The 24,791-nt window shown below is 30.5% G+C and overlaps 1 protein-coding gene across 5 annotated transcripts in view; it reads right to left on the bottom strand.

Moving 5' to 3' along the window:
* The window catches only part of Frmd5 (FERM domain containing), a 253,350-nt gene that overhangs the window by 137,642 nt on the left and 90,917 nt on the right, over positions 1-24,791 (bottom strand). The window contains exon 1 of one of the 5 annotated variants that reach the window (XM_075360524.1): positions 15,171-15,272. The exons of 3 other annotated variants lie outside the window; for them this stretch is intronic. The gene's annotated coding sequence lies outside the window, so the exon portion shown is untranslated. Of the gene's footprint in view, positions 1-15,170; positions 15,273-24,791 lie in introns of those variants that run through there. One more of the 5 variants, XM_075360523.1, reaches the window with a different exon arrangement.

The following is a 24,791-nucleotide window of genomic DNA, read 5'->3' as shown; positions in this document are numbered from 1 at the left end:
CAAATCTTTTTTTACACATAGTCTTATTTCTTTACCTGAGATTAGCTTTTTTTTTCGAAAGCTACCCTTAACTTACCACGGTTATTCCAATGATGAGAGTGGAAGTAGAAAGGTCATGCATGAGTTTTACACGTCAGAATTAGATCTCCATTTTCTAATTCCTCAATAACTTTTAATTTATCGCAAACGGAAAGAATTTTTTTTTTAACGCCCGACATGACTTCTAGGCAATAAAAATTTATCAAAGAACACAAAACACGCTCGCAAAAAATACATTGACTTTAGCCCCAGTTAAAAACACGAATATACTGTATAAAGCAGCAACAAACCCGTTAGGTAGAATCGGCTACCTGAATTTGACTTCCAAATAGAATTTAAAATTCACGGTTTGACCAGTTGGGGCAAATGCATGATGAATCAAGCCCTTTAATCGAAGAATGCTTCATAATAGTGGAGGAATGAAATCTCCCAGAATTCAGAAATAGCCAGTACAAAACCTAATATGGTTTTCTACTGCATCTGGTTGTTTCGTATTATCCATTTTTACTTGTGAAGAAATCATTGTCTCTCTAGTCTAATTGAACAAGGTCGTTATAATATTCAATATTGAAAACTTACATTACTAATGACTTTAACATTTAATTTCTATACCTGATTTTAAAGCATTCACGTATTTAAATATTCAGGAGCAAATTTATTATTCGAAAGAAAATAATTTGTTCGTTTTAACAGACTTCTAACCTCGTTATTAACTCGTTTAAACAAAATTTTATTTTATGTTTTTTAGCCAAGTAAACGGAGACAGGTGCAACTGGTCACGTCGCACATACAACAACAATGACTGTTGGCTGAGCCGCCGCGCCTACACCGTCGCACCCCTTAAAAAATCGTAATTCAAAAAAGCCCGAGAATAGTTTTTTAGATATTTATCTGAAGAGTATTTGCAAGACCTTATCTAGTGAATATCTCGTTTATTGTAGTAGGAAATGGAGAAAATTCTCAATCATTTAATTGTTAAAAAATGTTTTTTCCTCTCTTCGTCCCTTTCAAGATCGAATTTCGAAAAATCTAGCAAGTGTTTTTTAGATATTCACATGGAAATTACACATACCTAATGTTAAGTTGATATCTTCAGTTGTTACAGAGAAATTAAAACAAAAAAAAAAAACGTAGCCGGGTTTAAAAAAAAATTCAAAATTAATTTTAAACCTTTAATAAAGTCCAGAATCTCAGTATTTTTTGCTAGGCTTTGATGATGGACAAATTGCTTTAAATAATAATAATAATTTAGCTACAAATAGATAGCTGCATAAAAGTTTTATGTAAAATAATAATGGTGGATTGCATACAAATTATGCAACTCTGTGACATTACATATTATTAAGATGCATTCATTTTTTTTATCCTCTGACCTAATGTAAACAAATATATCTTCTTATCTGTTATTGAACCAGCTGATCTTAATTATTGTAGAATTATTAATTGTATGAATTTTATTTTCCTTTAAAATGTGAAGTAAACAACATGCCTAATCTATCTAGACAGTATGTTTAACATATATTTAAAGATGTGTATTAACTAAAGTATGAAACAGTTATGATTTAATGTAATTAATTAATTAATTAATACAAAGTAAATAAAGGAAGTGCTTAATAATATTTGGTTATCCGGCAATTACTTAATGTATACAGTTTTTACCACCAATGTATTACACCGCGGCTGAAATTGTTGTACAATATAATTCAAGCTAAGTTAACGTATTCAGTTTTAGTTACATCTACCCGTTTTTTAAGAATATTTAATATAAAAACAGAATTGCCATAAAAACAGAAAAATAATGAAATTTAGCTGAGGACCATTATAAGGCTTAATACTACTTAAAAAAACCGCATCAAAATCGATCCATCTGTTAAAAGCCGCTACGACGAACAGGAATGCGTGGATGTAAAATTCTAACACGTAATAATCCCGGTTCAATTTCAGGCAGGGCTTTAAAAGAGAATTATTAATTTCATATTACACGCACCCAAAAATTTTATATACAAAACTTTAAACAATAGGCTATGTTAAGCATTTATTCTACTCGTATGATCCAACTGATAAAATACGTTAAAAATATTTAAAGGTAAACAAGAACAGCAGAGAAAATAAATATAATATATAAATAAAAAATTCGTACATAAATAAACAGATATAATATACTAAGCCATAACAAATTTATGTACAGATAAAAATTCAGTTATATAAGATAGTGACTATAAAACGAAGAACCTTTTTCAATGCGATGGTGAAATTTAATCTTTAAATTACTACATGAAACAGAACACAAGGTTAACACAATGACAATTTTAACAATGTGCCGTAAAATGTAATCTAATGGAAAACTTTTATACACGTACATTATGACCTGAATATTATATTAAAATTTACGAAATGATTTATTACCAACTTACTGTACGTATATACAATCTACAGTTAGATGTAAGTAAATACTAATGAAACATATAACAAAAATAATATCTACTAAAAACAAAGATAAATTAGCAAAAAAATAAATTTTTATGCAAAAAAATCAGTTTTATCAAAATAAATAATTTATTTTTTTTATTTCTCAAAAAGTCACATGAATAGGAATAATGAGATGAATTAAAAAAAAAATTAAATAAACAAACAAACTGTAAGTGTACACAATATGCTACAAAAGTTAGTGTAATTTCCCAGAAAAAAAGCTAACTTCATATTATTAGGATATAAATGAAAGCAAATATCCCACATGACAAACATTATAACCATGATAACATTGTTTGTACATTTACTTTATATCAAGTAACACTATTTTTGTTCGGAATCCTTGAAACAGTAGATTAAAGTTATCTTACAATTCACTGCGCAAAGAGAAAGAATGCGACTGGTGCCAGTTACTGATGCTAGATGGTAAAAAGTATATTTACGCTAAGAATCAAGATAACGAGTAAATAGAGGTGGAATGTCTGAGAAACACTTAGCTACCGGTAATCTATCCTAGTTCCGGTTCCATCTATTCTCCTGCTACATTAATATTCCAGTATCCTCCTGGCCCACCCTCTCGAAAGTGGACAATTGAGCACCTATTCAATCATGTAACTTGACGTAATGTACAACAAAATATTCCTGTAATGTAACGGAGAGGAACGCAGATACTTAAATGATCATTTACATTTATCACTTCCCCATGCAATATATATACACACACCTGCCACCCAACCACCCGAACGACAATTTGTTGCTATCCCTCACAGAATTTTACCAAAATTATCATGTAAAATAGATCATTGCTGGGTTTAGTTACAGGTTATAGGCATAATACATAATGTTAACATTAATCTCAACAAAATTAATGTTAATATTACTGAAAAATTGCTTAACTTACTAGTCATTCTTATTTATAATCTTCATTAAGCACTTTCACAGAGATATCTGCCTTTTCAGATCCTGAATGGATATTTCTTTGATAGATCAATTAAAAAAACTTTAAACGATTAAAAATTATAAATTTATAGAGATAGATATTTTAGAAATCAATAGCGGCAAAATCTAAGTACTTCACGCTTAAAAAATGACATATAATACAAAAACCAGCGAGAACATGTTATTAAAGAACAAATTTTGTAATTTAATATTAAATTCTTTATTTACTAAAGAATAATTAAATTTAACTTAAATTATTAAAAAAGTATTATTTATATTTAAACACGGTACCGAAACAATGGTTTCATTATATACAAGTAGATTTAATGGCAGCACAGTAATTCATTTTATATCAGTGGCTGAGATAGCAAAAACATCTACCTTTACAAATGTTTTAATTATATTTTTAATTAATATATAATTTTAAAAAAACCAGAAATCACTGCATAAGTACTCAACAGAGGCCGTAAGAAAAAAAGCAGTTAAGTGATATTTTTAATTAATTTCAACAATCTTTTTTTTTTTTTTGCTGCCAGGATGTAAATTGTTAAAGTATTTAAAACCTAACATTAAATTTACTTAAACTAAGTGTTCATACGGATCCTGCAATAAATTATTACTAGGATCTCTTATTTATTTGATGAATTTAATAATATATTTTATTGTTTTCACTTCAACATTTCAATTTAACAAATTAAATTTCTTATTATAAGAAACTTGTAACTGTTATTTACCCAGTGGGTTAAGTAATCTTTTAAATAAATAATATGTACAATTTTTTACATAAACACTAAAAAGAATAATTTTACGAAATACGATATCGCAATCGTGCGGGGTAAACAAATAGCTCATCTTATCACAGTTCGATCGTTAAAACGTTAGTGTAACGCAATATACTTATTAAATAAAATACGATTATCGAAATACTTTAATAGAAACTTTAATATTTACACAATGATATTAAATAAATGGGTCCAGCCAATCTGAAATCAAGGATTACAAACTAGCAAATACGATTATCAACAACGATAGATAGATCGTTTCATTTACTCGCACATGTAATATAAAACAATTTATGTACGGAAGATATAAATAATATATCATTTAATTGAATCAGCTTGTTCCTCTTTTTTCATTCGATTTCAAATAATTAAATTATATAATAATCTTTAAGTACAAACTCTACAATACAATAAAATTAATACAATTCTTCATAAATATCTTCAATTATGCAAACGAAATAAATTGTCCGTGAGCATGAGATGTACAATCAAACAAAAAACTCCACCGACATTCGTATTAAACTACCGATGTTAAAAACACTAATATAATACGCACTGAAATATGTAGAAAAAAAATAAACTGGTAAACTAATCAACCAACAAAAACATTTTATCAATCATAGTATGATGTAACTGCTTCAACCAATAGAAAGTTAGATTCAATAAAATACAGTTGGCCCACGAAAAAGTAGCTCCGGCAACGCCTATGTAAGATCCCCGCCCAGTAACCTATGTAAGATCGATATTGAGAACTAACATACCTGTACTAATCTTCAAAGTAAATGCTGAAAATGGTCTCAACAACTAAAAACTTGTATGCACGGTTTAACAAATGTAAGTATACCTGCGTCAATTCCGCCGGGGTAATACTACAAATGCATGTCCTGATACTCTCCTTCCGTTTATAGAGTGTGTGGGGTTTGCTTTGATACACTCATCCTTTCAACATTCCCAATAAATAAAATTTACACGTCGACAAGACCGGTGACTGCGTGGGCATAAGCCTCTACTCACTGTACGTTCAGCAGTAAACAATTCATGAAACGAACCAATAACCTCTTAAGACGTACGACTGATCGCCCCATCCTGCTGGAAAAAGCAGTACTTACATTTTTCTTCTGTCAGCTGTTGAGTAAAGTCATCCAAAACGACAGCAGATATCTGTGTTGACGGTGATGTCGAAAAATATTGGACCAATAAAACGCACGACAAAACAGCACACCAATCTTCTAGTCATGTAAGGGGACCCCTCGTGCATTAGGTGCGGATTTTCTGATAAATGAAACCATGCCTCCTCTGAGGCGATAAACATAAACTGTTTCAATCGACCATCTGCAACCATATTCAACAACCAGCGACAAAGTCACACGCTTTCCCTTGACCGGTTCTACAATTGTTGCACAACTCTGATACGGTAGGGTTTCAACTTCAAACTTTTCAGGACACGTCTGCAGGTTGTTCTATCATCCCAACCTGTTGTCAAAGTTTTTTTGTGAAACAGAAGGAGAGTTCTTACGTACGAATGTACATCCCCACCTTTGTTCCAATTTTACATGCCAATCTCTTGTGCGCAAACTTATGATGTTCATTTTCTATTCAATATTCCATATTCCGGCGGGGCTACTTTTTCCTGGCCCACCTTATTTCTTACTTTACCAGCATTTCTGATATTTGATCTTAAAATGAAATAAAATAGTAATATTTTTTCAAATAGATACGGATAATGGGACAACCAGACGAAACATGGGTACTATTATTTGAATTCTGTAAATGGATATTTCAATGAAATACTCGTTTAATGCAATCTGAAAGTTCTTCTTTGTTTTAACCAAACTAGGTTTTCGATCGTTTTATCTCTCTGCAATAATAATGAAAAACAAAACTCTGCACAAAGAATTCCTGCCAAAATTCTAGTAAAAATAATACAGTGAACTATGAGAATGATATTGACCATATAAGGAAACACAACCAATTATTAGTTTTATAGTAGTGGCTTTAAAATTACTTACACATCAAATAGAATTATTTGGTGATGTCACCAAATAGTTTTAGTACAGAACAGTTAGAACTGTATCAGATTCGAGTACAGTCATAAGTAACTTTTAACTTCTATGAACAAAAATTTAAAGTAGTTCGTTTATTTGTAGGCTATCTACACATTCTTACAATTTTTTATGTTATACTATAAATCTGATTAAACTATATTCAAATTTAAAATTGACGGATGAAGGAGTAAAGACGAAAACTGATTTTTTTTTGTTTTGTTTATGTTTTGTACTTACATTTTAATAGGTGTTTATTTAGTTGATAAGAGTTATTTACTTATATGTTTTCTAGGAAAACAACAAATTCAGACCTCTGTATAACGATTCATTATCAGTTTCACTGATACACGACCCCAATAATTATAATAATGATTGCTGCTTCATTATCAGAACATATAATGCATTTACATAATAGAAATAATTACTTTCCAGTCGGGTTAGCATTTTGTACAAGTGTATTGTAATGAATAAACAATAATATTAAATTGAGTGATATGCGCTTACAACAATTACTATTGGGTTCTAAACTATTTTCAAACATGCCTCTTGAATATGGATCTATATCTGAATAAAATTAAAGAAAAAAAAAATGAAAACCTGGAAAATTGGATTATGCGGCGTGTTATTACAAGCGTAAACATGTAGCTATAAAAAAACCAGGCCTAATGAGTTACGATGAATTTTAAACAATAATTATTCTACTAAATATACAGGTGACAAATTGCAGGGTTCAAACATTAATCTAGTAAGATGGATGAGAATGTTTTAAACATTAGGGCAAAATGCCGTTGTCTGTATAAACTAAACAACACCATTTAATGAGTGCTGCACTTGTTCGATTAAAACCCGATATGGCTTTCATTTCCAATATTTTGAGAGCGATATATTATTAGCCAAAAATCAAAAAGACATTACTTAAGTACATACTTTATTTACTTAAATATATATTTTAAGTATTAGTTAAGTACATACTTAAGAGAAAGTTATGAAAATAAAATGAATCTTACAGCCCATTTAACAAAACAAACTATTATTTTTTTAAACACTGGGTTTTGTAGATTATCTACATTACCAATTTATTTTAAAAAACCATAATCTTAAGTAAATCGTACGATTAATAACATTTATTTGTAGAAAGACAACAAATTCAGACCTATGTATAACGATTCATTATCAGTTTCAATGATACACGACCCTAATAATAATAATAATAATAATAATAATAGATTGCTGCTTCATTATCAGCAGCAATGTTTGTGTTTATAAATACTAAACACAAAGTGTCTAGTATTTAAAATAAATTAACTCTCAATTGATATTACTAATAAAAACGAGTCCAAAAAATACTACAAACAAATTTTAGGTATTCTAACAAAATAGTACCTCAAAAATTGAAGATAAATTATGAAGATCTTTAAAAAGCAAGGCCCATTTAAATCCAGCTATGTATATTCCTAGAACTTTCAAGATTAAACGATGTGGAAAATATAATTTCTTGTGGACCAAATAACACTGTGAGAGTTTTCAGCCTCAGTGAGAGTTTTCAGTTGAAAATGACAATAAGTTAAAATTATCTACTTTTACTTCCAAGAAGAGATATATGCGTTCCGTAATTTGTTTTATGCAGTTGAAAACCCAAATTTATAAGAAACTAATACAAAAATACAGTCCAGATACAATGGACATCATATTCACGTTGGTGTAAAATATTCAGCAATGAACGATCATCCATATTTGACGAGCTACATATCGGAAGACCGGTCTCATTTTATAATGAGCAATGGCGATCGTTTTAACAAAACTCTCAAATTTTAGTCAGGCACTAAAAAATATGAGTCCAGGCAAAATTCCCCTCGTAATCATTCATCAAAGATGACAATCATGCACGCCCGTATATCACAGAAACTGCCTTGCGGTTCTGTAAGGTCTGACCGCCCAAACATCAATCCTACTGGCTTTCACTTATTCGGAAAGCTAAAGGAACATCTTGAATGCGTTTTTCCGTCGATGACAAAGTAAAGAAAGCAAAATGCACTTACGGGAATTATACGAAAAGTTCTACAAGAGGAATTCGATAAACTCGTTTACCGCTGGTGTAAATGCTTATTCAATCTCCAATTGTGTTGAAAAGTGAAAAAGAAAATGCATTTGATACAAAATAAAATTTTTAATAGAAAACAAATGTTATTTTCTAAACATCATATGTACAAGAAAAAAATCAATATGTTTGTAGCTTCCAAAACGAAAAACAATCAAAGAAAATTTTATTGTTTTATTCCAAATAGTTAATCAAATTTCTTAATGTTTTAATGATAGTAGTCTGTGAATAGATATTTTAATCAATTAAGTTTTCTTAAGTTAATGAATTAATGAATCGAACTAAGTGAATAAGCCTATGAAATAAGTGAATAATGCTACCGATGTAAAAGTAACTACACATTTACGGTTATTTTAAAACAACGTTCCAACATCAAAAATGTGATAAAATTTATTGGAGACGTGATTGCACAAATAAGTAGCGACGTATTTTGAAACAATAATTTTTATTGGCTTCCCCATTTGGAGATAAATATCATTAAAGCAAGCAAACAAAATATATATATATATATATATATATATATATATATATATATATATAAATTTGAAACACATCCTACATATTATCTAAGTATAAATAATTTTAATTCCGCGCAACAAGGACGATTCTATCAGACAGAGTAAAGGTTAGCTTGATGAGCACAGACTTAAAAAAAATTAAATTACCACTTCAAACAACAATTAGCGGCGAAACAAACCTGATATTCACGATTGTTCTTTACTACACTCCCTCTTCCTGAACTGCTACATGACTACCTTACTAATATTAAGTTAATTTAAACACATTTTTAACAATTAAAAAAAAAATTGTTTTTAACTAAGCTCCCAACGAACTTAGTTTTTTCCTGTTTAGCCTCCGAGAATCACCGTCAGGTATTACTTCAGAGGATGAATGAGGATGATATGTATGAGTGTAAGTGAAATGTAGTCTCGTACAGTCTCAGATCGATCATTTCTGAGATATGTGGTTAATTGAAACCCAACCACAAAAGAACACCGGTATCCACGATCTAGTATTCAAATCCGTATTAAAATCCTGGCTTTACTAGGATTTGAACGTTGGAACTCTCGACTTCGAAATCAGCTGATTTGCGAAGACGCGTTCACCACTAGACAAACCCGGTGGATTCCCAACAAGCTCAGTTAACAAGTTAATGGGTTTTCTTAATTATCACTTAATTTTGTTTTATTAGCACATCTGGATGCATAGATAATTTAACTCTAGGTTAATAATAATTTACGACTACGTTAACAAAAATGTCGTGTTTTTATTTTAATTATCATGTGTCATAACAGCTTAAAACAAATATAAATGAGAACGTCCTCAATGAACTCATCATTAATTTATCGAATAGCTAGAAAGTTGAAATAAACAGTAATTCTAAAAGGGATCTTTAGAAGAACGAGACTACTTTGATTAGAAAACCCTAACGGGTTAAATGTAATATGGCTGAAAAGGATGCGAGATCTGAAAACTAGTGATGTTCTTTGCAAGTGGTAAACTGTGGTAAACTCATGTTAACAAAGGATATTTTTTCCTTTTATATTTTAACTTTTAATATTTTTTATTTATTTTATCGTTAAGGGGGTTTTAAATTAATAAAAACCGATTTTTCAAAACCAGTATATCTTATTCCAGTTGAGATGGAATATTGAAATTTATCAGGAATATTATTTAATCCGAAAATACTCAAGAGTAATATTTATTTTAAATTTAGGAATTTCTTTTAATTCTTTGATACCTACCCTGTATAAATATATATATTTATACATAAATATATATACTTCATATATATGAAGTTAAGAAGTGGTACATTATCCATAAATCTTCCAACAAATTATCATATTTTTTTACTATTTTTAATGTATTTTTACTAATTTACATAAAAGGAATACCAACAAGATCAAAAATAACTAGAAAACAAAATAAGTTTTTTTTTGTAATAACAAAAAAAACCGATGTGAGTTTACATATTCCCCCAACAAAAAATAAAAATAATTTTTCTTTAATGTATATGTTGATTCTGCTATGATAAAAGTTTTAAATTAAAAAAAAAAAAAAGTTTGAAATTAGGTATAATTTTAATATTCCGTAAAAACAGATTTCAGATTCCTTTTAAAATATTTTTTAAAAGGGCAAAGCTATATGAAAAGTCGATTTCATATCTCCAAATATTTTTATAGGTAACACTACCACCTAAAATAAAATAAAATTTGAGTTTCCATTTTACCATACCGAAAAGAAATAAACAGGAAAAGCATGGAATCCTTAACTGCCGCGGATATATAAAAGAGGATTTAGTACAGAGGACACCTTCAAAAATTTTAAGAAAAAGCAATTTAGGACTTCCTTCTAATCATCCTTCAGAGGTTGAAAATGGATAACAGAATTAAACATACAGTATTTAATAAACCATACTAAGCCATTCTCATGTAATCTGTTCACAGATTAAATTTTTAATTGATTTGACTACAAAAATTATAGTGATTTGTAATTAAAAAAAATTTATTGGGTGTAAAAAGGGCAATAAAAAAGAGAAGAAACTTGAAATTCAGTATCTGTTCGTAAGGAGAGGGTAGTACTTCAGCTAATAATGCATGAAAGAATGATTTTTACTGATAGTTTCTAACAATATTATTACTTTTAACAAGTCATAAAACTTTTTCATTGTTAACAATTCAATTTAATTTTCAATAATTACCATACTAATTCATTACAGAAAAAACTACCTTTTACAACATGAAACCTACCCAAGTGACTATAACGACACACAGAATGGCGATGATATTCATTTAGAGGTCGGTACTAGAAGTTTACGGTCATGTCTTAAACGGTATACGACGGACATAAAAAGAAATCACACAAGCGTTATACCCTAAAAACATGCCTTTTTATTAAAAAAATAAAACTATTTACTAATGTAAAAAACAACTGTAGAAGTACCAATTACAACATAAGCAATTTTAAAAGATTATCCTAATTTAAATGCTGAAAATTTAAAACTTGTAAATTTTAGCTTTATTATAAAACAGTATTCAGAATGCGTTTTAGACAATTTTCAATAAAAACTTATGCGTTTGAAAAATTAAATAAAATTTTTAAATTTGTATATTACGTATGCAACTTGTCTTACTTAATAATGCTCGTATATGAGTGAATGTATAAAATAAATCACGTATAAAGATAATCTAATAAGAAATAAAGGATTATACGAATGGATGACTAAAATAAGAAGAATATTATATAAAACTCCAAGAAGATAATCAAAACAAGAAATTTAGAGGGAATTCTTTCACCTATAGCTGAACAGGATGTGAACCGTCTTTCCGTGGTAAAGACAAAAATGTTAATAAATGTGTTAAAATAATTATTACGCCTTAAATAAATGTAAACTATATGATGTCATATACTAGGTGTTTGATCACATAAGTACCTAGGTGTTTTGATTGATGAAAAGTTGCTGTTCAGCAACCACATTAGACAAGTAGCAGCGGACGCCGTCTCTGTGATGCACAATCTTAGGAGGATTGTTCGGAAGGATTACGGGCCGTCATTTGTAAATGGTGTACCGGGGTGTCTTCGGAAGTATGAAGACACCCCGGTACACCATATGTTTTATGTTGCGTCCGTTTGGGCGCATAGGTTAGACAGAAACCGAGCACTTGTTCAAAATTTAAAGAGTGCCCAGCGCAGATCTTTAATTGTATGCACTGGTGTTTTTGAAGCAACCTCTTACGAGGCTACCACCGTGTTGGGAAAGGCTCTCCAAATCGATTTACCGGTGAAAGTTCGGGCAGTCATGTGGAAGTTGCCAAGAGGTAGGGAGGCCGAGGAATTTGGGATGCGGTTTTGAGCCGAGCCAGCACCGGAGCGGAACGGTGATCGCAATGGACCGGTTCTAAATTTCGAACAGCTGCCCACCTTCCACTTGCGGAGGAGGCTTTACAGCCTCGCGATGGATGCATGACAGCAAGAATGGCAAACCACCAATAAGGGTAGGTCCTTGTATAGATTTATACAAGACTTGAGGGGATGGTACGCCTATAGTTCGTTTTTAAGGGCAACGGGAGCCCAAGCGCTCTCCAACCATGTGAATTTAAACCAATATTTGTTTCAGTTCCTACTGGCAGCTGATGAGCTGTGCGTCTGCGGGGAGGTCCAGTCGAACGAACACATGTTGTTCGACTGCTCAGCTCTTGTTGCGGGGGGGGGGGGGGCTATAACTCAGGCCACCCTGAAACTTGGAGATCAAAGGAAAAATTGGCCACTCACAAACGGCGAGTCAATGTGGCGAGAGCCGCACTGTCGAACCGTGTGGGCGTTCCTTGATGCCGTTGCTTTGTTCAACCAGCATCAGTAGATTATTTAAGGGAAAAACTCCTACCTCGCTGTTGTGGGAAGCTACCCGAGAATTACGGCTGGCCACCAGCCAACTAAAGCTCGAGTGTATGAACCCGCGCTTAGTCCGCTCATACTGTTAGGAAAGCTCTAGAGTTATTAGAACACTGGTCGCTAAACTGTTTCGAGGCACAGTAGCCGTTTGCGGCACAGACATCGGTCTTATGCTTTAGGAAGACCGAATGGGGTGGTGGCGGGAGAAATGCCAAGCAAACCAATATATGATTGTGATTATGATTTTCAGATCATCCTCCCGGTAAAAGGTTCTAAACAGGTGTTTTTTTACAACTTCGTTAATAGGTTTTTCAACTATTTTTTTTTAATCAACAACCTTTGAGAAGATCGGGGTCACATGCAGTGTCCAAACGCACAAATAAATTTTTATATCCTGGTAATAAACGAAACAGAATCATACAGAGTCATTACTTGAAAAATGAATATTTTTCGAAGTAATATTTTATGAATAAGATTTTTAAATTGATTCTTTCTAAGTAAGTAATTATGAAAGGTAACATGCTACCCTTCGATCAAAATATTAACAAAAGAGAAAAAAAATAGTCTCGCATAGTGAATTAAAAAATCGGAAGTATGAAAAATAAATTCTGCAATATGAAGATATTATTTAATTTTTATTATGGCGATTCATGGACGAGTTGTACACTATCATGAGTCATAAATTGAATCCCATAAATTGTGTTTCAAGTCGTTTAAAAATTCCTTGGTTAATTGGTTTTTGCGACTTATTTCAGCTGACAATTCTTATAACTCGTGTGATTCTTTAATTACCGGCTAAATACTACTTTATCATTGCTAACTAGAACGTCGTGTGCGGACTCAATAGCCTTCAATTATATTTTTAATGACATGCTATTAATCTTTATCTTCGTTCAAATAATCATCATAGATACGAAAAATAATTTGTTTCGAAATTTATGACAGTTTATCAACCTACTTATACTGTTTATACCTACAAAGTTATTTGTAACCGAAGTAAGGATCATTGAAGGCGTAATTCATTGTTTTACAATACTGAATATTCAAATTACAAATTTGATTTAAAGAACAGAGTTAAAAGAGAAACTTACCAATTCTTACAAAAAAATATTTTAATTCCCTATATATTTCAATTGAATTTTTTAATTTGAAAGAATTTTAATCAGTTCATAAATCTAGAATACAAATTAATTTTCACGAATCGGCTAACTAAATCGCATATTCTACAATTTACCCGAATCTAAGTAACCCGCACAAAGTTTGGAATGCCGATATATTTTCACTTCAAATAAAGAATCAAATCTGGAAACAAAAATTATGAAAATCCACAGAAAATAGAAGTAAAAATTTGTATACTTTCCTCGATACGGGCCTTATTTCCTAAACAGCTGGTAAGTATATATTTACAAGCTGGTAAATAAATAAAGCATTCATTTATAAGCAAATAAATACAACGGTAATTAAAAATTTCACATTGAAGAAAACACAAGGAGTCAGTTTTTTTCAACAGAAAATTATCCTATGTTTTCATGGTTATTTAACGTAATTTACCATAATTATTTCGTTCATCTATGAATGAAAGGGTTCCTTAATGTAAACTATAAGTTACGCCGGCCTCGGTGGCGCGAATGGTAGCATCTCGGCCTTTCATCCGGAGGTCCCGGGTCCGAATGCCGATCAGGTATGGCATTTTCACACGCTAAAAAACTTGTCATTCATTTCAACCTCTGAAGCAATACCTAATGGTGGTGCCGGATGTTAAAAAACATATTTCAGGTTTTAATTCATTCAAAAATTGTCAAAGTAATTTTGATAACTTTATGATACAGAAGTGTTACTTAATCACACTTTCTCGATATTTTTTTGTAAAAGAGCATAATTTGAATACGATCTGTAATTATGAAAAGTGAATATTTAAAATCACCTTTTTAATAAACATTTTTTAACCTTCTTTTTAAAAACTATTTTTTTGATACTGTGATAACAGAATTTACCAACCAGGAAAATGTAAAAAGTAAAATGTTACAGGAATTTAATAAATACAATGGTTCGATACCTGAAAGCTGTTAGTAGTTGAAAATAACTAAAAAAAAAAATTATACAGCATACTTCAACAGAACACTAATGTTAAAATATATAGTTTATATATATTTACAGAAGCTATTAAGAACAGGGACCCATTAGGTCACCTTATCGATCCCACTATGTAACACGAAGTTACTGCCTGCTATGTGCTCCTTATCAATATAAAATAAAGTGAAAAATACGTTACCGGAAGCAATAATGAAATCTAAAAGCAAACTCGTAGCCTATTAAATAGACTAAACTACATATATCTTTTTAAACTCTTTATAAAAATATAATACTTCCATCATAACTTTACTAAAATAATAATAATACACATACCGGATGTAGTTTTATCTGCAGTAAAAAAGGCGTTGCCCTATAATCCGAGCATTCAGCACATCGGGTTTACAACTACATGTAGCTAATTCCTTATAATGATAAAATAATATCGTAATATTACTTAAATCATACAATGTGATGTCATTCTTATGTAACAATCTTAAAATAGACTTGAAATTCACTGAAAACAAATGCAAATAATTACGAACTATTATGAAACTCGAAGATGCTTAAATTATGATAATGCTACATCAGGACATCCCGTTGCCGAATTATATGTAAGTTGAAAGGTATACTTCCTTCAGTCAGGATGAAGGATAATACCAAGGATTTACTTTTTAAATTTATGTATGTCTATTTATCAAGCGTATTTAGTGTACATTCACTGCTTTTATCTCAGATTCCCGACTCTGTATTCTTACTGATCAGAAGGCTTAGGTTGAGAAGCTAATATATTCAAAGCTTGGATTAATATTGCGCAGAGTTTTTTATGGATTTTTTTTTTTAATAAAAAGGTAACATTTTTTCTAACTTTATTTACTAAAGATGTTAAATGGAAATTTTCGATCAAGCCAATTCAAATTAATTGAAAACTGAAATTAAAACTGTATTTAGAATAAGTATTTTAACTTTTTTTTTTTTTGTTTAAGCTAAATATTGCGAAAATATTAAACATTTATCGAAAACTTTTAACATTTCTAAAGATAACAAAATAGATTACGCAAGACTGCATCTAACATACCACGAAACAAATTTGATGAATTTCTAAATGATCATACTGCCAAAAGTTTGAAAGCCGCTCTGCTAAAGCCTAGAAAAGATACGGTCAATCCCGTTTATTTCCCGCTCATTATCGCTTCTGCTAACCTATTCAAAAGAATGATTTTAAACCGTATATCTGCATTTGTTGATGAAAAGATTATCAAGGAGCTAACAGGATTACGACGAAGGATATCAGGGTAAATATTAACCTCTAACAGAGCTGATTAATGACGGTTTCGAACGAAAACAAGGAACAGGTATTATTTTCATTGACCTATTAACGGCATATGAGACGGTTAATAACGCGATTCCTTACGAATATGAAAAAGTGATGTGTTGCAACTTGTACGCTCGTAAACGGAGCCGCTAATGAACAATGTCGTGAACAGTGGAAAAAGGAATTTGCAGTTTGTAACTAGCCCGCCTAATCGACATTCCAGGACTGCCAGTGAATACATCGCGAACATTATCCATAGCCCGTGACTAACTGAAACTTTTGGAAGATTTCTAGTTTGTGAAACCAAGCTTCCAGTCTCTAAGAGAGACTGTTGTATCCCACTGATGAATAGACTTTGATAACGGAAAATCGAAATTCCACTCAGTTCGTACACGCCGTTGAATACGGGTAAATGATTGAAACTTCGCTAACGAAAGCACAGCACTAAACCTTCTGCTAAGGGGTTCACATTTCGACTGATTACTACAGACTACAAATTGCATTGCGAGCCGGCTTGCCTGCGCATGCGTATTCCGCTGACCTTGAAAGTACATAACAAATCTTGAAGATATTTCTTGTCGATTGAGCATGTCTTGTAAATTACGACGATTGGTTTACTAAATACAGACCATTACTTTTGCATACCTTTAGCCCGGACATTAAAAAAAAAGCTTAAATGCGTTATGCGTGGCAGAGACTACCTCCTAGATTGGGATACATGGACGGTGGTCCTTTCTATACACATAATGCAAACCAGGCCTCATATCACGTGCGGCAGTGCTAAAACTACCAAGACGCATTTGAGGCTGTCAGTTACTCGAAGTAAGTGACATGTTTTAAGAACAGCAAGATAAGAATAAAGGGTGTGTCATCTGGACTTGATAAAAACTACGTATAAGGATTTTAAATAAATTTTTGTTTTCATTCATTTAAGTGTTTTTTTTCAACCCCCGTTCAAATATATAAAGGATTACCTTTTTTAATTTATATTATAAGCATTACTGAAAATTATATATACCATAACTATATATAATGCTGACAATTTTTTAAATAATAATTTCGCTACAACTGAAGACATAAAGTGTATTTTTTTTAGAAGACTCATTATCACCAAAGTAATTACCAAAACCACTTCAAATTTGATGAAGTTAACGTAAAAAAACATAATATACAAACTTGTTACTTCCTTGCACGAAGTAAAGGAGTATTGTGATCGCGAAAAATGTCGGTTTTCAGATTTCAACGGAAATATCGATTTTGACCATCCCTGAATCCATTTTGACTAGGTTCGGCGTGACATCTGTATTAACGTACGTATATATTTCGCATAAATAAAAAAGGATTAGCCGTAGGATATTGAAATTTTGGATTTATGACTGTTGTAACGTCTAGTTGTGCACCTCCCATTTTAATTGCAATTGACTGAACCAAACGTGTCCAAAAAAAGTCCAAAATCCAAAAATATATTGGAATTTTGACTTTTTCTAATAAGGCTCATTGAGAGCTTTTCAACGACATAACACAAGTGGTACTTATTTCCATTAGTTCCAGAGTTGTAGCCAAACGAAACTTTAATTAATGAAATATTTGGATCTTAGAAGGGGAAGGCACATCGTTAAGAATCAGACATAATTTTCTTTTTTTTAACTTTTTTTTTAAATTTAAATATATTGATTTATTAATCATTATTAACTTATGATTGTAAAAACATTTTTACGATAAATAATAATTCAATAATAACAATAAAAAAAGAAGAAAAATAAGTTATTAATGAAATAAAATTTTATGTACTTTTCATTTAAAAAAAAAATGTATATATGTAATTTAATAGGTGTACAAGGAAGTCATGTGATGCTAAAACATCAAATTTTTTTCGATGTTATTGACCTCAAAAATTGTACGTATCAAAAAAAGGGCGTTCAACCCATGTTTTTCTTTAAATATAAGAGACTCCTTTCTTGCTATAAAAGGGTGTTTTTAATAAAATTATGTAAAGCAGGGAAGGCTTTAATTTGGTATACATTAATGTTTTATTATACCTCTTGATTACAAACACCGAGTTATTATACCTCAAACTTCGGTATCTTCTTTTGTTAACTAAATCACAATAGCATAGATTACAGTTTATATTCCTATTTTTAATGACTTCAGAAGATACAATTACTAAGAATCATGAGATAAGATATTTTTCTCAACGTTCTGAAAATATTATTTTCAATGAATAAAAATATTATACTTTTACACTAAAATTGAAATTTCATTACAGTTATATAACAAGATATCAGCGCATAAAATAACAGTCGAAACACATTCAGTAAACTAACTAATCTCAAAAACTCATTAACAGCGCGTCAAGAACGGGAAAATCTGATCTCCTCTTTATCTACAGTTAATTGATGTTCGTTAACCAATTTTCCGGAATGAAGGAACTTTATATTCAATACCAGGAGTTATACAGAAACATTTACATGTTAAGTTATCATACTATAATTTCAATTTAATGTACATAAAATTAACTAAAATATTTGATTAATTAAAATATAAATGTAATATTCAACTAATAAATATGTCTTTCATTATGAACTCTAACCCAAATAATGAACCATTATAAAATTATTTTCGATTTGAAAATAAATGATCTATATATATATTATAAATAAATATATAGTCTAAGCCCTGAATCAAAATTTTAAACAAAGGAAAATAAAATATTTGAAAGTTATTACTTTACATTATAATCTTAAATGTATTTTTATTATGTACTATGAAAAATAAGGCAACTTTTTAATTATAAAAAAGAAAAATATTATAACTAGTCAAAATTTTACAAAAAGGCTAACTTTTTATGTGAATTGCTGTTCTTCACACAATGAATCACGTATTGTCGCGTACATGAACTGCGACAGTACTGTTCCCATCAAAGCCAAACAATAACACATACTGATTTTACAAACCTTATTTTTTCTAATAAATAAAAATAATATGATTATTTAAATAAAGTAATAAAATAAATGAAAAAGGCAAATATTTAAGATGACATCTGGAAAAAACCGCAACAAAAAACTGAAGAAGCGCTAAGTCAAAAGCACTAAACGGACGACTGCAATAAATTTAAAATAGGATAAATTTCGTTTTTATACATTTATACCTATAAAGGAGAGAAATAAATTGAAAACAGATAAAATGTAATTAATATTTAACTTGTTGAACTGCAGTTATAATTTGTTGTTAATAAAAGTTGGTAGAACATCCAAAGCAAAATCCAATGATATGAAAATATTAGGGCTGGACCCAGTTCAAAGTACGAAGTTCATTGTTAAATATACATTATCAGGTGACTTAATTCATTTTTTAAATGATTTTTTGTAAGTTAAATGTCATAACTAAAAGAGTTGTAAGTAGTCTGACGTGAGACAATCCTCCCTTAAAATGGCATTGCCGTTCTCAAAACAACAATATCAGGTTTCATAAGAAAAACGAATAGTGAAATGGAGGACCCACCCAATGTATTATACTCTACATAGAATGGATATCGCATATCAGTATACAAAACCACTGAAACGCAGATAGACTAATATCCAGCTCTACCTTTGATGTTCGCAGGCACTCTAAGGATAATTGGAAGCGGTGGTGTAAATAAATAAATTAATATATATCTATTTCTAGAAACAGTAATGTGACACGTGTCACCACTAACTTTAAGAAAAAATATAATATTTAATGTTAAATGTAACATCTTTAAAATCACCAATTGATACAGCTGACTGACGATGATGCAAAATTCCGGAACAATATAAATATTACAGATCTTTTTTACTCTACTTCAAAAGCTGTGCTAAGATCCATGCAGCGGTTGGTTTAATTAAAAACACCGTCATAATAGGAACGATCGGCCACAGAATGGATATGATCAATAATCCGAACTGCGTTTAACATTTTCTGTACTTACAATGTAGTATTATATTAAAAAGCTAAATTATAATTAACAGAAATAATATTCTACAGTCTACCATAAGATTAGAACTAAATTTATTGAAAAAACTTTTTTCATCACAGATTCCAAAGATGAGCACTAGAAGACTTAAGAAGGGCACGGGGATGGCAAAAGGGTGAGGTGGTGGCTATGCTTGTAATTCAGCTATTTAAAATTCACATATAATTAACGAAAACATATATTGATAATTTTAATCAATAATTTAAGTACAACTACATCATCAAACAACCGTGACAGTTGATAGTCAAATTTATTATAAAAACGGCTTTACAGATAAAAAGTATTTTTTCACACCCCTAACAAAAAATTAAATAAAAGGGAAAACTGATTAAAAAGAAAAAGGATTTAAAAATTATTAATTAATAATTAATAAGAAAGGAAAATCTGTAGCGTTTGATAGAAGAGTACAAGCATTAATATTTAATTATGTAAAATGGGATTCATGATTTCTTTAATTAATATTTTTTATTAAAATACGAGGGGCTGTGTTTTCAGCTATGTTTCTACGCATACAGTTTGCGGTACTGAAATCTCTCACTCACAATGGTGTAAAGAACTGACCTTGAAATTTCAGGAAACGAATCACTCAATACAGAAATTGTGAACCGACGATTTTCTCGAAGTGACGCGGCGTGATTGAAGGCCATACTAGAGACGCTGCGCAACACATATGCGCAAAGGTTCATCCGATTTTTGCACGGGTTTTTATTTCGCGACCGATCGGATCTTGAAAAAAAAATAACCCTCGTACCTTCGTAAGTACCAATCGTAAATCTTTGCACATCATTTCATTTCAAAGATTACGCATTTTCTTCCTAGACGATTTTCACTGTTAACGTACTAAAATTGCAAGGGAATATTTGATTAACAAGTATACAATAAGCATTTTAAAGCTCAAAATCAATCACGAGAGGAAGCCGGAAAAGAGACTTTTCCTATTTAACTGCTGCAAATTTACAACTAGCGACTTGAACATCAAATGACCATCAGTTCGGATATTGTCCACTGAACATACCGATAGATAAACTCCCATGACGTCTACCTATCTATCTATACACCACAACAGCTTTGATTTATTTTTCGGCTTTTGTGGATAAAAGAGAGGGCAAAAATTGAAATTAATCATCAATTTTGGATATTTTATGGCCTTAATGTGATGAATGTGCACCAGATACGACAGTATCGTAAATTCGTAAAGGTAGAGTGTGACCGATAAACAGAGAAGCGGATTTACTTTCGGGTCATCAGATCTTGCCCCGATAAATAATGGAACAAAAATTTCCTAGGTAACCGCTACGTAATATTTACCCAGATTTGGAAGTTGAATTGTCTTTTACATAGTGTTCACGACCGTTTAACTGTCGAATAGTAAAAAGCAGGTAGTTCATTCGACAAATCCCAAAGAAGCATCAGAAAAACCGTACGATTGCGCCCCTCACTCATCTTACCTTCCCCACCAAAAGACGACAGCATTCTATTTACAATCATAATCTGGCCTCTTCGGTGTCTTATCTGGTTCCAAAGTTGAAATATTTCTAACGCGGCAAGCAAAACCAGGCAGATGATGATGATGTCAGGCGTTACGTGGTTGTATCACTCATTTTTAACCAACACACATCTTTTCAAACATGTAAAATTATTTAAATATTTTATGTAAAATATTCTATTTTACGTAAATATGTATGTAAAAATAGATTAAAGAAAAAATAATGGAGTTTATTTTCTGACTTTCCACCATATTTTTCGTTATCTTAAAATTCCTTAACATTTTTTTCATACTGGTGTTTTAAAAAAATCGTTATGGAATGTCAGAAAGTAACAGGTATAGATAAACAATATATTATACTGAGTGAGTGAGTGAGTGAGTGAGTGAGTGAGAGAGAGAGAGAGTGAGTGAGTGAGTGAGTGAGTGAGTGAGTGAGTGAGAGAGAGAGAGAGAGAGAGAGAGAGAGAGAGAGAGAGAGAGAGAGAGAGAGAGAGAGAGAGAGAGAGATTAATAAAAAATGAAAATTTAATACAAATGCTAATTTTTTAAACGACATACATAGTATGCACAGCCTTTTTTTTAAATGTTTCAGTATGATTAAACACACGAACATACGACTATTTTAAAACACAAAATAAAACTCGGAAGATAATTCTCGAGTCAGGAGGTGGTCTGTAGAGCAAAATGTTCCAGTATGACAGTGAACGGAGATGATAAGAGGAGGGTTGCCAGAATAGTACCATATTAATATACTACAGTTATCTCGTAGATAACTGTGCGCACTCAGGGTGTACAAAGCCAAAAAATTAATGGAACCCCTACCGATCCTGAATAAACTGAATTACAATCGATATTTTTGCAACTAAAAAACTGAAACGTTTTTCTACAAGTGAACAAAGCATTGAAATAAAACATAATACAAAAGATTAAAGAAAATTCTGCACAGTGAGACACACCCTTCCCCTCATAAACGGTTCATAAAGGATGGAACCTTTTTTACTCACACGAACTAAGTTAAAAAAAAAGGAATACTATGCACTTATACTATGTAGTAGAGTATACTAGGTATAGCGTAACTAGTCACGCTATACTTTTTCCGATGAGTTACTAATTAAAAATATTATTTTATAATAAGGATATAACATCGCGGATGATCTTGCTTTATTCCCCCAGTCACTTTCATAATGATTTACGCCAATTTCTTTTTCACTACTATTTATCTTCAAAAAATAGAAGAAAACTAAACAAGTTTTTCTCGATTTTTTAACATAATTCGATTTTACGTTTATGTAACAGGCACAAAAAAAGAGCATATTTGAGAGAGAAAAATATTGTAACGACTGAAATAATATAATGTAAAATAGATACAGAGATGCTGTAGCCGACTGCTGCTCAGTAGAAAAGGCGCTGGCCAATTATTTTCAGACGATTACTGCACATCGGCCTGTACTGAGCTAAATACTTAATCACAGCTAAATTTTCAAATATCACTTTACCCCAATTGCAATAATTTTTTTCTTTGTAGCCTGACTGAAATAAACGTTGCTTAAAAAATAGTCGACAGCTACAAAAGTTAATATATTAACTTCTACTTCTTTACTTGTTAAATTTAAAAGAATAGAGAATTCCTTTACAATTTAAATTAGTTTAAAAATTAATAAAAAAAAGAAAATATATAAACACTTGTTAGAATATTTTTGAATGGTTTCTGAATTACATTACTTCATTTTTTGAATATAAATTTCAGAAATTAAATAAAATTGCGTATACAACGCAAAAATCATTGGGGAGTAAAATAAAGCTTTATTGATTTTCAAACGAATTATTAAGCTTCAAAGACATCGGAAAAAAGATACAATGAACAGTACTGATATAGCCCCTATTATAAACTTAGCTAACAGTCTTCAGAAGAGACGAAAATTTAATTAAAAATTCTTTTTACAATTAAGCTTTAAAATAAAAATCGAAGACATATTCTACTCTCGTCTAAAGCACAAAGTTTACAGCTTCAATAAACTAGAAGCTACAGTAATTAAACAGATCTTAGTAGAATAAACAGTACTCATTCGCTATTTATATTTTTACTTTCCAAGGTACTACAGCAAGTATAGCTATAACGGGAAAGTATACAAAATAAAAAAAAAATTTTTTTAAAGTTTTGTGTTTTAAGAGACATTAAAATAAATTGATTTAAATAAAATGTAAATAATCAAAAAAAATTAAAAGTTAAAAAGTTTTTAATAACAAAAAAGTTTTATTCCGATGCTCTTAAGTTCAGGAAATCAAATTGTCAGATGGACATTAACTCTATACCCCGTTGATCGAATTTCTTCAAATTTGGTAGACAATACTACCTTCAAGGGGGGAGGAGAAGAATGTATTAAATTTTTGAAAAAATTGGAAAAAGCGATGGAGCTGTTTTGGCCTAAATAAAATTTCAAATCTTTCTTTAATGAGGCAATTAAGTAAAACAAATCTCTTATAAAAGTTGAAGTTTTATTCATCAAGATCAAAAATTACCAAAAAAACTTTATTTAATTTTACCCCCGTTTTCCAAAAAAATGACTATATATTTTTCGAAATTGTGATGCAAATATATTAATATTAAAAATTATTGTTATTGCTTTTGTTGTCATCTTGGGCTCCAAAAATTAAAATTAAAACATTTAAATATAATCAAACAATTTTATATATAACAATTTTTTTTTAGATTAATAACAAAAATTTATTACCAAACCAGGATTTTTGTAATATATCGATAAAGAAATAACTAAAGCTAGCTAACTGAACATTTTTGGTTCAGTATTTATTCGCTGTACTTCTAGTTACGTATATGTTTAGAAAAGAAGAATACAAAACAATAGTACCTCTACAAGTATAGAAATAATCAATTTTTATTGCATTTATTTATTTAAGTAAAAATCATAAAATTAGAAATAAATATTCTTACATTAAAATGTGAAAAAAGAATTCATAATTTTGGATATTGTTTTTCAATAAAAAATTAATTATTTTATCACAAAGATACAAATGGAACTTAAAATGATTGAAATGGAAAAGTTTCCTGGCGGGCAAAACGGAGAAAGTTATGCCATTCATTGCCGGCTTTCCTAAAAGCATTCAAAACGTAGGCTACATTGTTAATCGGTCTCTGAAAATAAA

This window comes from Lycorma delicatula, chromosome 3 (assembly GCF_047948215.1).
Source record: "Lycorma delicatula isolate Av1 chromosome 3, ASM4794821v1, whole genome shotgun sequence".
In the NCBI taxonomy this organism is placed as follows: Eukaryota; Metazoa; Arthropoda; class Insecta; order Hemiptera; family Fulgoridae; genus Lycorma; species Lycorma delicatula.
This window is presented reverse-complemented; position numbering and strand designations above follow the sequence as displayed.